The following is a 13,688-nucleotide window of genomic DNA, read 5'->3' on the forward strand; positions in this document are numbered from 1 at the left end:
ATATATATATATATATATATATATATATATATATATATATATATATATATATATATATATTCAGAAATTTATATATTTTAGTGCATTTTCAAATGCTTTTAAGTCTCGACTTTACTATTTGTACACCTTAATATATGTAACATAATATCTTTTAACTTCTACTTCCAACTGTTGCCAAGTTTCATCTGCTCTCGCCTCGGTGCGCATTAATTTACCCGCTAATGCATCACTGTCTGGCCAAAGAATTGTTTCAATCATATTTTCATCAACTTGTACTAACCATTTGGCCAGAGCAACCTCATAATAAATGTTATTATCTTCTTCAGTTTGTAAAAATTTTACAACAACAAACTGCAAAATAAAACAAGAAAGTATAACATAAATAAATAAATGATAAAAGCATTTTATAATACAAAATATATAGAAAGCAGTATATAAACAGTTAGATGAGTAACTTTATATGAATCCTTGTCAGTCTGTAACGCAATTTTGTCAGAATTTGTAAATACGCAAATGTAGAAAAATAGCAAAAAAAACTCCTGACTTAAATGCAATTTACTGTTTGACTAATGAGTAAGGATAAGCTGATATGTTCTATTGGACATATATCTTAAAGTCGTAAAAAACTGACATTATTTATGAAATTGCATACATATATAAAAACAACGTACAAGTAGCACATGTGTCAGAAAGTGAAATGTCACACACAGACAATTGACAGATCGTTACAATAATGGAATAATATGCAACAATAGCACACAGAAAAAACTCCAGACCATCAGGCATTAACCAACATTTGACTTCCACATTTTCCACAGAAATGACGTGTCTTACTTTGTCCAAATTTGAAACTTTTAATATACCTAACGTTGAGGAAAGAAGTGTAATAATCTTCCATTTGTTGAAATTTATTGCCAATTAGAAGCACCGAATTGCCTCTTTTAATAATTTTAATAAGAACATAAATATTTCCTTTAGATGTCCTAAAGCATGAATCTTTTTGACCAATTTTTATTTTTACATTGCCAATCGACAAACAACGAAAATGAGAGCCATTGATTCGTTCTTCTGCGTTTACGTACATCTGTGAGAGAAACAGAATTTTCCTTCCATCTGACAATTTGACTGGTACTTTCTTTGTTCGCTCCAAATCACGATAGACAGCTTGATGCAGAGGTTTGTAACATGATTTTAAAGAACTTTTCAAAGATTTCAAAAAATTCTCGAACACAAATGCACTGAAATGCACTTATCTAGTAGACCGTGATCTTTGCACTTTTTTGACAAATGAGATAAAGAATGAATGTTATATACAATAAACTTATTGCTATACAAAACTGCAGAATGCCGGATAAATATTAACAGCAAATCATGTGCATAATCACACATCAATTTTACTAGCACAAGACTACATAAAATGTACATAGCAGCTTGAAAAAATAGGTAATGTTTGTACACCTCTTCTTTTAGAACGTGTTTAAACACAAGAAGTCCATCATACAGACACAAACGTCGGTCCTCTGTACCTTTATACATTTTCCAGTAGTCCAGTGGTCTGGGTGGTCGATTAAAATCACTTGAACAGAAAGCAGCAAGAAATATAAGTAAATTAGAGGCTTCGGTTTTTTCATTTCGTGAAAGCTTCCAGAGTCCATTCCATTCTATCCAAGCGAAAAGCAATCGTCTAAAGCCACCATGCCATATTAAATGAAAAGAATCAAGTCTGAATTGTGATACCATGTTTGCAATTCTAAGTAAAATAGTCACTCCAATGTGATGCAGTGGATCATCTTGATTTCGGAAAGATTCGTCTGTGCGTAATGGAGCATCCAGATTCAAAATAGTTATTTGTGTAACAAGTGCCGTAAGATGAAAAGGCGAGTGCGGTAACCGCACCCGGGAATTTTCATCTTTACGCACGGCTTACACACCCTATTTTATGTTGCAAGTGCCTGGAAAGTGGTCTATCACGCACGCGCAGCGTGCGTAATGGGGCACTTTCCATGCACGTGTTGCATAAAAATCATACGATCATCAATATATTCTCCAACAACAGTACATTTCTCACATGCACCGTAACCATTATAGTCCACACAACCCATACAGCATGAAATATTCCATGAATGTTCTATAAATATTCTTTAGAATATTCATGAATTTTCTATGAATGATCTATAAATGTGCAAAGAACGTGTAATACCCCGCTTTGAATGTCCTTAGAAATTTCTGTAAATATTCTCGAATAATCTACAAATGTTTTATAAATTTTTCCGCATAATCCATAATTTTTTTATATATGCAAAATATATTTATAGAACATTTATAGATTATTTTAGGAACATTAAAAATGGGATATCGCATTATTCTGTATAAGTACATTTAATATTCACCCGACATAAAAAAAATATTTATTTCGAAATTTTATTACTATTTTTTTTGACTAATTTGTTTCTTAAAATGCAGTCTATGATCATAAATATTTTCTCGTATTTGAAAAACACACTTACCTTGGTGGGATTCGAACTCGGGACCTCTGGATCGTGAGCCAACTGCCTTACGTGGTAGACTATTTCTTAATTTGATGTAAGCGTTATATATAATCTACATATGTCATAACCAGCGCAAATATATAATTTTCCAAAAATCATCTTAAGAAACAAATTCAGTTTAAAAAGAGTAATAAAATTTGAATTAGATATATGATATAATATTTCTCAATGTCGGGTGAATGTCAGAAACCAGTGCCGGCTTATTATAAAATTTTTTTATAAAATTATATATTTTTAATTATTTTTTTAAAGAGAAAATTGTAAATCTAATAATAATGATAAAAAATAAAGATTAAGCTTTGGCCCAATATTGGGCGGCACTTGCTTGCCAAGCCTCGGCTACCCAAATTCGGGTAATAGTTGGGCCAGGCTTGGGCATTAAACGTCGGCAAGCCGACACTCGTGCCAGACTTGGCCCGTTTCTCGAGTATCGGCGTTTCCTACCTGGGGACTCTCTCGCGGTCTCGTTACGCTTCCCCTTCGTTAGCTCGCAAGGGTCTCGGATTTCTAAAAAGTTTTTATTAATGCTTTCCAGAATATTTATATAATGTTCCAAAATATTCCTAGAATAATTAGAATGTCTTCAATATTTTTCCTAAAATGTTTATAGATTATTTTAAAAATATTCTACTAATATGTAAAAAATATTCTATTAATATTCTGAATATTTCATGTTCATTGCAATGTTCACAGATTATTATTGAAATATTCATAACAATTCTAGAAAAGTTTTTCAGAATATTCATAGCACATGCTATAAATGTTTAAGAATATTAACAAAATGTTCCGTAAATATTCCAAATATTCTATATTTGTCAAAATATTTATAGAACATTCTATGAATTTTTTAAATGTACTATATTTATTAGACATTTGTAGAATATTCTATGCATATTCCGAATGGACAAAATTTCATGGAATATTTATAGAATTTCTACAAAATATTCTGAATGACCCGTGGAATATTAAAATATTTATAGATTGTTTATAGCGCATTTCTTGCATGTTTCATGCTGTATGGGAACACTTAACAAGAGAACGTGCAAACGCATCTAAGATAAAATTTCTTAAAATAAATGGGTATCTGATACCATTGTGCATATATCCATGTTCTAAAAGGTGTTCTGCTTTAGCGACAAAATCATGCAAATAAGAGTGCACATTAACCGGATCCCATTCACCAACGTACAAACCAATCAAAAATGGATTGTTGTCTGTATGTACTAGACGACCCAACACTGGCCAAAATTTTAAACGTGTACTTTTTGTTATAGGCAATCCATCCATGTTAACATCAATAGTTATGTTACTATATATGTCAAAATATTGATTCAACAACATTGCATCTAAATTTCTTACAATTCCTTTATACCATAACATTGATTCATCAGGAAGTTCACAGACATCAAGATGTTTGGGTGTACGCAGTAATGTCTTATAACTTTTTGGCAAAGTTGGAAAAACTGGGTTTAATCTATGTAACAAATTATCGAGCTTTTTCTTTGAAATAGATCCCTCATAAATAGCCCATTCTCTCAAATTTTCTGCAACATAGCTTTCTGCGCCTCAGTTTCAAAATTATTTTTATTTATATCTTCATCATAATCATTACTATCTTGTGAAGCATCATCTTCGTGGTCAACTTCATCTTGCAATACAATTTCATCATTTTCATCATCTGATAAATCAAGCGCTTCTATCACATTTTCATTATGTACTCCTTGTTCTCTTTCATTTTCAGTATTTTCCAAGACAACTGTTCTAGGGAATATTAATATTTTCATTTATTTCTAATATATTATCGCAAATTCTAAGTGGATTTTCTAAGACAGAGTTCCTATCACTGATATGTACGTTCATATATTCTTCATCTGAAGAGGTACTATTGGGTGCAAAAATTCTGTTCCTCAACCTCTCAATTGATGCCCCTTTCGCAAGATCCTTCTCTGCTCGTTTCGCTCTCTGCATGAGATGTTTTCGCAACTGCATAAAAACAAGTGCAATTTTCTATGTTTTCTATTTTATTTTGTTATATATATTAAAATCCTTGTGTACAACATTTTTTATGATGCTTTATAACAGCAATATTCTTTTGTATAAGCATTTTTGTGTTTACATATATTCTCGGTAAAAAAATTTTTATATAAAAACATCTATATAAATATAATATAATATATCAAATATGTCCATATACATGTTTTTTTCCTTTTGTATAATCTCTGTTTGTACGTACAAGAAAAATAATAAAAGAGAAAATCTAAAAATAATTTAAAAAAAATTATTTAAGCATTGCATTTTTTGTAATAAGTAAAGTTTGAGTTATTTTGCCCATATATGTTAAAAATTTGCCATGTATAATCATATTTTACAAAATTATATTACCTAACTTAACTCAAGTAACATGTATTTAAAAAAAAAAGATGTAAAATCTGTTGAGATTTACCGACAGGAACGTGCGACTCAGGCGTCTTATCGCGCCACCTACAGTTACAGTCTCTACTGTAACCATAACTTCACTCACTTACGTTCTTTCAGTATCAGTCGTACGGTTGCTTCTCTGCCTTGTACATCGGGTCATGCGTAATTAAAGTGTTCAAATCAAAAGCTAGATCTCGTGTATTATCACCTTTATCCACTCATCCCAGCAACAGGTTATGGGCCCAGACTGACCCGAAGTACAGCGAAAAAGACTTATTGTGCACGTGTCTATCGAGGTTATTGTCGTGTCGAACAAGTCCGATCCCGTATCAAAGATGAATACGAGCGGCGCGGTACGTTTCGAGCAACTCAATAATGAGAATTACGACACCTGGAAAATCCAAATGAGGGCGATCTTGATAAAGAACGACGCCTGGGGGTACGCGAGCGGCACGTGCGTAAAGCCGACGGGCGGAGACTTGGTGGCAGAAGCCGCAGTGCAACGCTGGACCGAAAACGATCTGAAGACGCAATCGGACATCATCCTGGCCATAAATCCGTCCGTTATCAAGCAGGTAAAAGGATGCGAGACCGCGCGGGAAATCTGGACGAAGCTAGAAGGTATCTACGAATCGAAAGGCCCGATGCGGAAAGCCGCCCTACTAAATTCCCTGATCTCGCATAAGATGCGAGACGACGACGACGCGCGCGAAAAAACGCAAGAATTTCTCGATATCGTCGATAAATTGGCCGACATGACAATAGAGATCAACCACGATCTGCTCAGCGTCATGATGCTGCGAAGTCTCCCAGAAAGCTTCAAGAACTTTTGGTGCGCGATCGCGTTGCGTGACGACCTCCCGAGCCCCGAGGCGCTGCGCGTGAAGATTCTGGAAGAGTACGAGACGCGAAGAGGAAGCGGCTACGGGACGGCGAGTCAGACCGCCATGATTGCCGGTAAATCCTTTCGCAAGAGAGGCAGATCGGGGAAGAAGAGCAAAACCGACCAGGAAAAAACCGAAAAAGAAAAGACGTCCAACCGGAGAGGCAAGGTCTAAAATGCGACATTTGCCACAAATTCGGCCACGAGGCGAAAGAATGCTGGCACGCCGACAAATCCAAGCAACAGTCTGCAAACAGCGCGGCCGCGGATAACGTTAGCCTGTACGCCGCGTCGGGCGCGCCGGATGCAAGTGCGCGAGAAATTTTCCAAATCAGTGAAAGCGTGGATCGCCGCGGATGGTGCGTCGACAGCGGGTGCACGTCGCACATGTGCAGCGACATGGACGCGTTCGCGGAGGTCGACTCGAGCGGGCGCGGAAGACTCAGCTTGGCCAGTAGTGCATGCGCGGAGGTCACCGGGAAAGGTGTCGTTTCACTCGCGACGGATGCCGACGGTCGCAAAAAGGTGGTGCAATTTCGCGATACCCTATACGTTCCGGATCTGCGTACAAACCTTATCTCGGTCGAAAAGATTGCCGACAAAGGCTTCAACGTAACCTTCAACAAGCAGAAAGCAGAGGTAATCGACGGCAGGGGAAACGTAGTGCTCGCTGCAACACGCATTGACGGCCTCTACTACGTTCGAGGCGAAAAAACCGACAAGTGCAAAATGGTCGAAGAGGCAGGCAGCGGCGCACGAATAAAGAAAAATTCTTTAGAGGACTGGCACATACGTCTCGGTCACCTCAACCTGCAGTCTCTGCGCGAAGCCATCAGAACAGGATCAATCCGAGGTGCGTAGACAACATAAACGATAATTTTGAATGTGAGCTTTGCTTTCAGGGAAAGATGTCTCGCTCCCCATTCCCTAAAGGTTCAGAGAGAGAGAGTCAAACCCGGGCGATCTTGTCCACTCCGACATCTGCGGTCCGATGTGAGTCACTTCTAACGGCCCGAGTCGTTTCTTCGTCACCTTCGTTGACGACCATTCCGGATGGTGCGAGGTGAAATTCATCGACCACAAGAACCGCGTCCTCGGCGAATTCGAAAACTACAGAGCCCTCGTAGAAACACAGCTGAGGAAAAAAATCAAATGCATCCAGTCGGACAACGGGCTCAAATACCGGAACAAACAATTCGATGAACTTCTCCAAAAGCACGGGATCACGCGACGTCTAACCGTGCCGTACAATCCGGAGCAGAACGGCGTCGCGGAAAGGCGGAATCGCACCCTGATGGAGACCGCGAGATGCCTTCTGATCCAGTCGGAACTGCCGCCATCCTTATGGGCGAAGGCCGTTAACACAGCGAACTTTATCCGTAACAGATGCCCTACGAGGAGGCTGAAGAGAAGGACTCCGTACGAGGCATGGTGCGGTTGTAACCGAACGTTATGTAATCGGGCTACGAGGGACGCTAATTTGTCCTAAAAGGTCGCCACTCGGTTTGCCCTATTTCTACCGAGAAAGTAAGTATCTTTAACGTGAATGACTCTATGGTTCCTCAATTTGTTTAAATAATTCAATTTTCAGAATCCCGCCACGGGGTCCTCTTCACCATCGCCTGTTATCAGGGACTTGATATCAATCGCCTCCCAATGTCGCCCAGGTTCGGAGATTGAGCGACACCCGCTTGATCAGGTAAATACGTGCTCGATAATTCTCTAATCCTTTCTAATTTTTAGATTCCCGCCACGGGGTCTTCATCTGCGTCGGCTCCCCTCGGATATCCGCTATCAATTATCAGGCTATGTCAACGTGGAGCCAAGATGGCGCGACACCCGCTTGATCGGCTAAGTCCCAACATCAAAAGTTCAAATAACTAACTAATTCCTTTTTATTTTATTACAGTGCCAGACTAGAGTCAAGCTCAACAGGGTCTTCTTTCCCCGCTAATTTTTCCAAGCCCGTTCCCTTGGCAGTGGTTTCGCTAGATAGTAGATAGGGACAGTGGGAATCTCGTTAATCCATTCATGCGCGTCACTAATTAGATGACGAGGCATTTGGCTACTGTTAAGAGAGTCATAGTTACGACCGCACCGGGGGGTCTGGGGGGGCGGTTAGCCCCCCCAGAATCCTCCCGTGGTCGGAGTGCAATCAACGTCAGCAGTACTTCCCTTCGCGCTAGAATCGGAGCCGACACCGGGGATTTCCCCCTTACAGAGCCCATACCTGACGATTACGTACTCCCGGACAAGCCGACCCTTCAAACGTAGGGGTACGGTTTCCCGTAACGCACATATGACTCACTATTGTACCTGTGGTGTTCCCCAGGTAGCAGGGTTAAATCCTGCAGCGAGCATGATCTACTCGGATTAGATCAGCTCCACTGACAGGACCGGGGTGCCAAGGCACCCCACTAACAGGTAATGCGCAACATGAGCTTCATAGCGCTAACCCACACTAGGCCCTCTATGCCGCTCACTCGGCTATGCGAAACCTCTGCCCCTACGAGTCCGACACCATCTGGTAGGGCACCGGTAGCCTCCCGGTGGGGCTCCTTACCCCCGTAGTACTCGTGTCGAGCGATCTTAGCTCACGTTTGACGAGTTGCCGCCGCTGGTGCCATGCCACCAGCTACCACGTAATCGCACGAGTCACCCCGTACTGTTAACGCGTCGCTCATCGGTTGCCCGGGGATCCGGGATTCGGCAGCAGTCGACGCGCCTTAGGAATATACGGCACGTGGTGCGCCATATACCCCGCTCGTTTTGGGCACCTCCCACGCACGAGCACGCCGCGCTCGCCTCGCGAAACGCTACCCTGTTCAGTACTACCGGCTGCATCCGTTACCCAGCTACCTGGGATTGGGCAGCAGCCCAGCAGTTTTATGGGTAAAGGGCACAGGGTGCACCGTTTACCCGCGCTTGCTTGAATTTCTTCACGTTGACATTCAGAGCACTGGGCAGAAATCACATTTTTCAGGTTTTCGCTACACGGTCCTCATCCCCGTCGCCGATGTCATGGATCACCGCTGCTCCCGCCGTCCAAGGTCACCGCGTATAGAAGATACCGCGTCACTCTGAGAACTGTCGCCAGAACTATAATTAATGCTGTTTCTTTTTAGATTTCCGCCACGGGGTCCTCATCTATGACCTTCTCCGAAGCAGACCCGATGATAATTCACGATCCGGATGGACTCCTTCGCAAGATGGCGCGACACTCCGCTTGATCAGGTAAGTAACAGGTAAAAAATCGTTAACAACGTATTTATTATCACAAATGATTCTTCCATTTATTCATGATTGTCGATTCACACAGATAGTTGTTCACAATTGTTGTTCCCGCACAAGATGGCGGTCGCACGTCTCGCAAAGTGCGAAGTTTTCGTTTACGGTACGTCAAAACCTTTCGCCTTTCGTATCGGCGACGAATAACGCGTTTCGCGGGCGTTGCCGGTTGTTTCGAACGCTGTGGTACGTTAAATTCGTAATCCGGTACGTAATCGCGATAATTCGAACGATACTCCGAGATATACGCGCGAAGCAGAAGTTATACCTACGAGCGTCCCCGACAGACTGCGTCGAGGAATATTCCTCTCTCGGGCTCCCTACCTACGGTAAGTTACCCCCACCATCGGGTTCTCGGCCGCTTTCTCCTCGTGGTAATTTTCCGTTCTCTGCGTTAACAATAGGTGTTTACGACTTTCGGATCCACAGGTGTGCGCCAGATGTTCGCCGCTACGCAGTTACAATAGCTGTTGACAACTTCTGGCAGTACCAGGTGTGCGCGGTGGAAATTTCCACTGGTAGTACCATGTATACGATGCCCTGAATCGATCCCCGGACAGTGGTTTTCCACCACTCGTAATTTTAACCCTACGACGACGCCGACCCGTGCGCACGTCTTCTCCTACCTCACTTTAAGTGACCCCGGGTCAACTTCTCGAGGAAGATGTCTAGGTCGCGATCGCGACGTCCGCCGTTGACGGCAATCCCCGGGTCTCGCTATCGTGGTCCCTACTAACCCGATTCCGGGCTTAGTCCCTGTGGACGACGTCCGGGTATCGAGTTTGGGCGACATGTCGCCGTATCTCGCGTTCGGGTGATCCGATCTCGACGGCGACCTATTCCCTGGGTGTCCCAGATCCTACTGAGGGTGACCCGCTGGGTTTTCCCCGCGGATGACGCTTGGTTGTCTAACTAGCCTTCTGGTGGTCGGATCGCGTCGTTCTTCGGCCGGTCATCTATTTCTCGCTCTCGCGGTTCGGACCACGTCGCTAACTTCCTCTCGACATGCATATTTCTACCACCTAGTGACCCTGACGCGCTATCTCGCGATCCGGTGAGCGTTTCGCGCCGCTCTTTTGCTGGTCACCTCTTTGGTGACTCCCCGGTTCGGACCGCGTCGCTATCATTCTCGCTGCGCGCTCGGTTTTACCATCTAGTGACCCTGACGCGCTATCTCGCGATCCGGTGAGCGTTTCGCGCCGCTCTTTCGCTGGTCACCTCTTTGGTGACTCCCCGGTTCGGACCGCGTCGCTATCCTCCGTGTCACTCTTCCGGGTTCGGTACTTCGTGACCGCATTGAAGATTGTGTGTAGTTCGACCATCTTATTCTTTCGCGCGTTACCGCGATCCACGCGCAAGGTAAACAAAATCATTATTCATGGTCGGGCCGTGTACTTTATTGTCGCGAATCAAAATAAATCATAATTGGATCGGGAAGATAATAAATGTCATGTTTTAATACAATGAGCCGCTGCTCGGCGACCGCTGTCGCAAACCTTATAACTACGTACAACCTTATAACTACGTGCGCCGGTCGGATTAGAATAACTCAAAATAAATGCAAATGCGCGTTGCTAGAAAAGGAAACAGAAAATTCATGGGGCTTGGACTCCCTGTCGCGATCCGTCCTTGGAACGCTATGGAGGGCTGGCTTTAGCCGGGGCATCTTCCCCGTTCTCCGGAGTTTCCTCTCTCGACGATCTGCTCCGGAACTCCTCGTCCAGCTCGTCCCTCTCGTCTGGCGTCGCTACCTGCGGCGCCATCGTCGTTATTCCCATCGGTTGGTCGACACGGGGCATGCGGTTGCACGGTAAGCCGCCGGACGTGAGCTACTTCAGACGTTTCGGATGCGAGGTACACATCTTGGATCAAACTCCCAATAAGAGCAAGTTGGCGCCGCGTTCGAAGAAAGGGATCTTTGTCGGTTATAGCCAAGAGTCGAAGGGATACAGAGTCTGGATTCCGAGCGAGGGGAAGATACAAGTATCGAGAGACGTAAAGTTTCTAGAGAAGATACCAATTCAACCGAGTAACCTCGCCGACGACTTCCGCCCGGAGGAGCACGATCCCCGAGACGGATCGGGATCCACAAGCGATGGCGTCGCTGCTGAGCTCCCGGACGAATTCCACGACAGGATTCAACTGATCAAAGACCGACCAGGCGTCGACGCAGATGCTGCAAGCAACCGTGACGACCCGATGGACTACGTCGAGGAAGAAAAGGACGTCGAGGAAGAAGAGGACGACGAGGAAGGAGAGGAAGAAGATGTACCCGAACCCCCTTCTGTCGACCAACCCGATGTCCCAAGGCGAGGTCCAGGTAGGCCTCGGAAGGTACTGACGGTGCGACCGGGAAGACCCCGCAAGATATATTGCACCGTCGGGCACGAGGAGGAGGCCAACACGGCGTTCTTGGCCGAAATTCCTGTGAGCCGAGCGCTGTCCAGTCCGGAATCCGAAGAGTGGATGCACGCCATGATAGACGAGGTCAAATCGATACTAAAAAATGAGACCTGAGAACTGGTGAAACGACCCAAGGAACGAGACGTTGTCGAAAGCCGTTTCGTGCTTCGAAACAAGTACGGGACCGGCGGAACTCTAGAAAAACGGAAGGCCAGAATTGTCGCGAGAGGATTTTCACAGCGACCAGGAAGAGATTTTAATGAGATCTATGCTCCCGTAGCACGGTTCAGCTCCGTTCGACTGGCCATGGCAGTCATGGCTGGCCATTGCAGCACGCAAGCGGATGTTCATCCGACAATACGACGTAAAGACCGCATATCTAAACGGCACATTGGAGGAGGAAGTTTTCATGGAAGTCCCGAATCTGACGGGCAAGATACTGCGCCGCATCATCGAAGACGAACAGTCCGATCCTCAAGTAGTCGCCCAGGCAAAAACCATGCTGGATCAATTGGCGACCGCCGATCACGTTTGCCGAATGAGGAAAGCGCTTTACGGCCTAAAGCAGGCTGGTCGAGCATGGCACAGGAACTACGACGTCTTGGCGCGACACCGTCGAAGGGCGATCCGTGCATTTACCTGAAGAACAGCGGCCGCTTACTGATAGTCGTCGTATACGTAGACGACATCATCGTCATGTCTGAAGATCCTCAGGCAATAATACAATTCGGAACAGAATTGAGCAAACAATTCGATGTGAAATGCGTCGGAGAGTTGAGACGATGCCTGGGAATGGATTTTGTGCAGAGTCGCGGCGGCATCGGGATCAGCCAGCGGACATACGTCGCCGACCTTCTACAGCGCTTCGGGATGCAGGACTGTAAGCCGCGGCTTCGACCCCTCTCAATGCCGGTACAAAACTTACAAAGACGGATCCGTGGACGGCCGCGGACGGTCCGCAGCCACCCTATCGGGAGCTGATTGGAAGTCTACTGTACCTCTCAGTGGCGACTCGGCTAGATGTGGTCCACGCAGCAAGCCTACTCAGTCAATTTAACGACTGCTTCGGGAAATCCCATTGGGCCGCGGCAAAACGCGTATTGCGCTACCTTAAAGGAACCGCGGATCTCGGCATCACCTACAGGTACGGCGAGGACTATTTTCAGGGCTTCGTGGACGCAGACTGGGCCGGGTCCATTTATGATCGAAGATCCTTCACGGGATACGCGTTCATAATGAACGGCGGATGCGTATCCTGGGACTCTAAGAAGCAGAGGACTGTGGCATTGTCCTCAACCGAGGCCGAGTACATGGCACTCAGGGAGACCGCAAAGGAGGCGATCTACCTCCGGCGACTTCTTCAGGAACTCGGAATCAGCGCGGGCAGAGTGAAGCTATCTAATGACAATCTTGGAGCTCAGAAGCTGGCAACCAATCCGGTCTTCCACGCGCGGACGAAGCACATAGACATTCGTCATCATTTCGTCCGCAAAATCGTCGACGCCGGGTTGATCAGGCTGGAACACGTACCATCGGAGGAGATGCCCGCCGACATACTGACAAAGGCGTTAACCAAGCCGAAGCATGGGAACTGCATCAAACTTCTCGGGCTATCCGGGACACCGGGGACAGACCACGGCGCCTTCGTCGAGGAGAAGTGTTGAGATTTACCGACAGGAACGTGCGACTCAGGCGTCATATCGCGCCACTTACAGTTACAGTCTCTACTGTAACCATAACTTCACTCACTTACGTTCTTTCAGTCTCAGTCGTACGGTCGCTTCTCTGCCTTGTACATCGGGTCATGCGTAATTAAAGTGTTCAGATCAAAAGCTAGATCTCGTGTATTATCACCTTTATCTACTCATCCCAGCAACAAAATCTTTATTTTTTTCTTTACAAAATTATATTACCTAACTTAACTCAAGTAACATATATTTCAAAAAAAGATGTGAAATCTTAAATTTAAATTGCTTTGAATAGTATATTGTGCACCAAGGGGCGAAAGTAGCGTTTTTCAGACGAGTGTGAAGTTTGCCGTCCGAGCCCGAGTCTAAAAAAGCTTTCGCCCCGAGGTGCACACGATATTTTTCACAATATTGTAAGCGGCAGAATAAATAGAGTAAGTTATCGACACGGGGATGTAG

The sequence above is a fragment of the Temnothorax curvispinosus genome, unplaced genomic scaffold (assembly GCF_003070985.1).
Source record: "Temnothorax curvispinosus isolate PA1 unplaced genomic scaffold, ASM307098v1 QBEX01001482.1, whole genome shotgun sequence".
NCBI lineage: Eukaryota > Metazoa > Arthropoda > Insecta > Hymenoptera > Formicidae > Temnothorax > Temnothorax curvispinosus.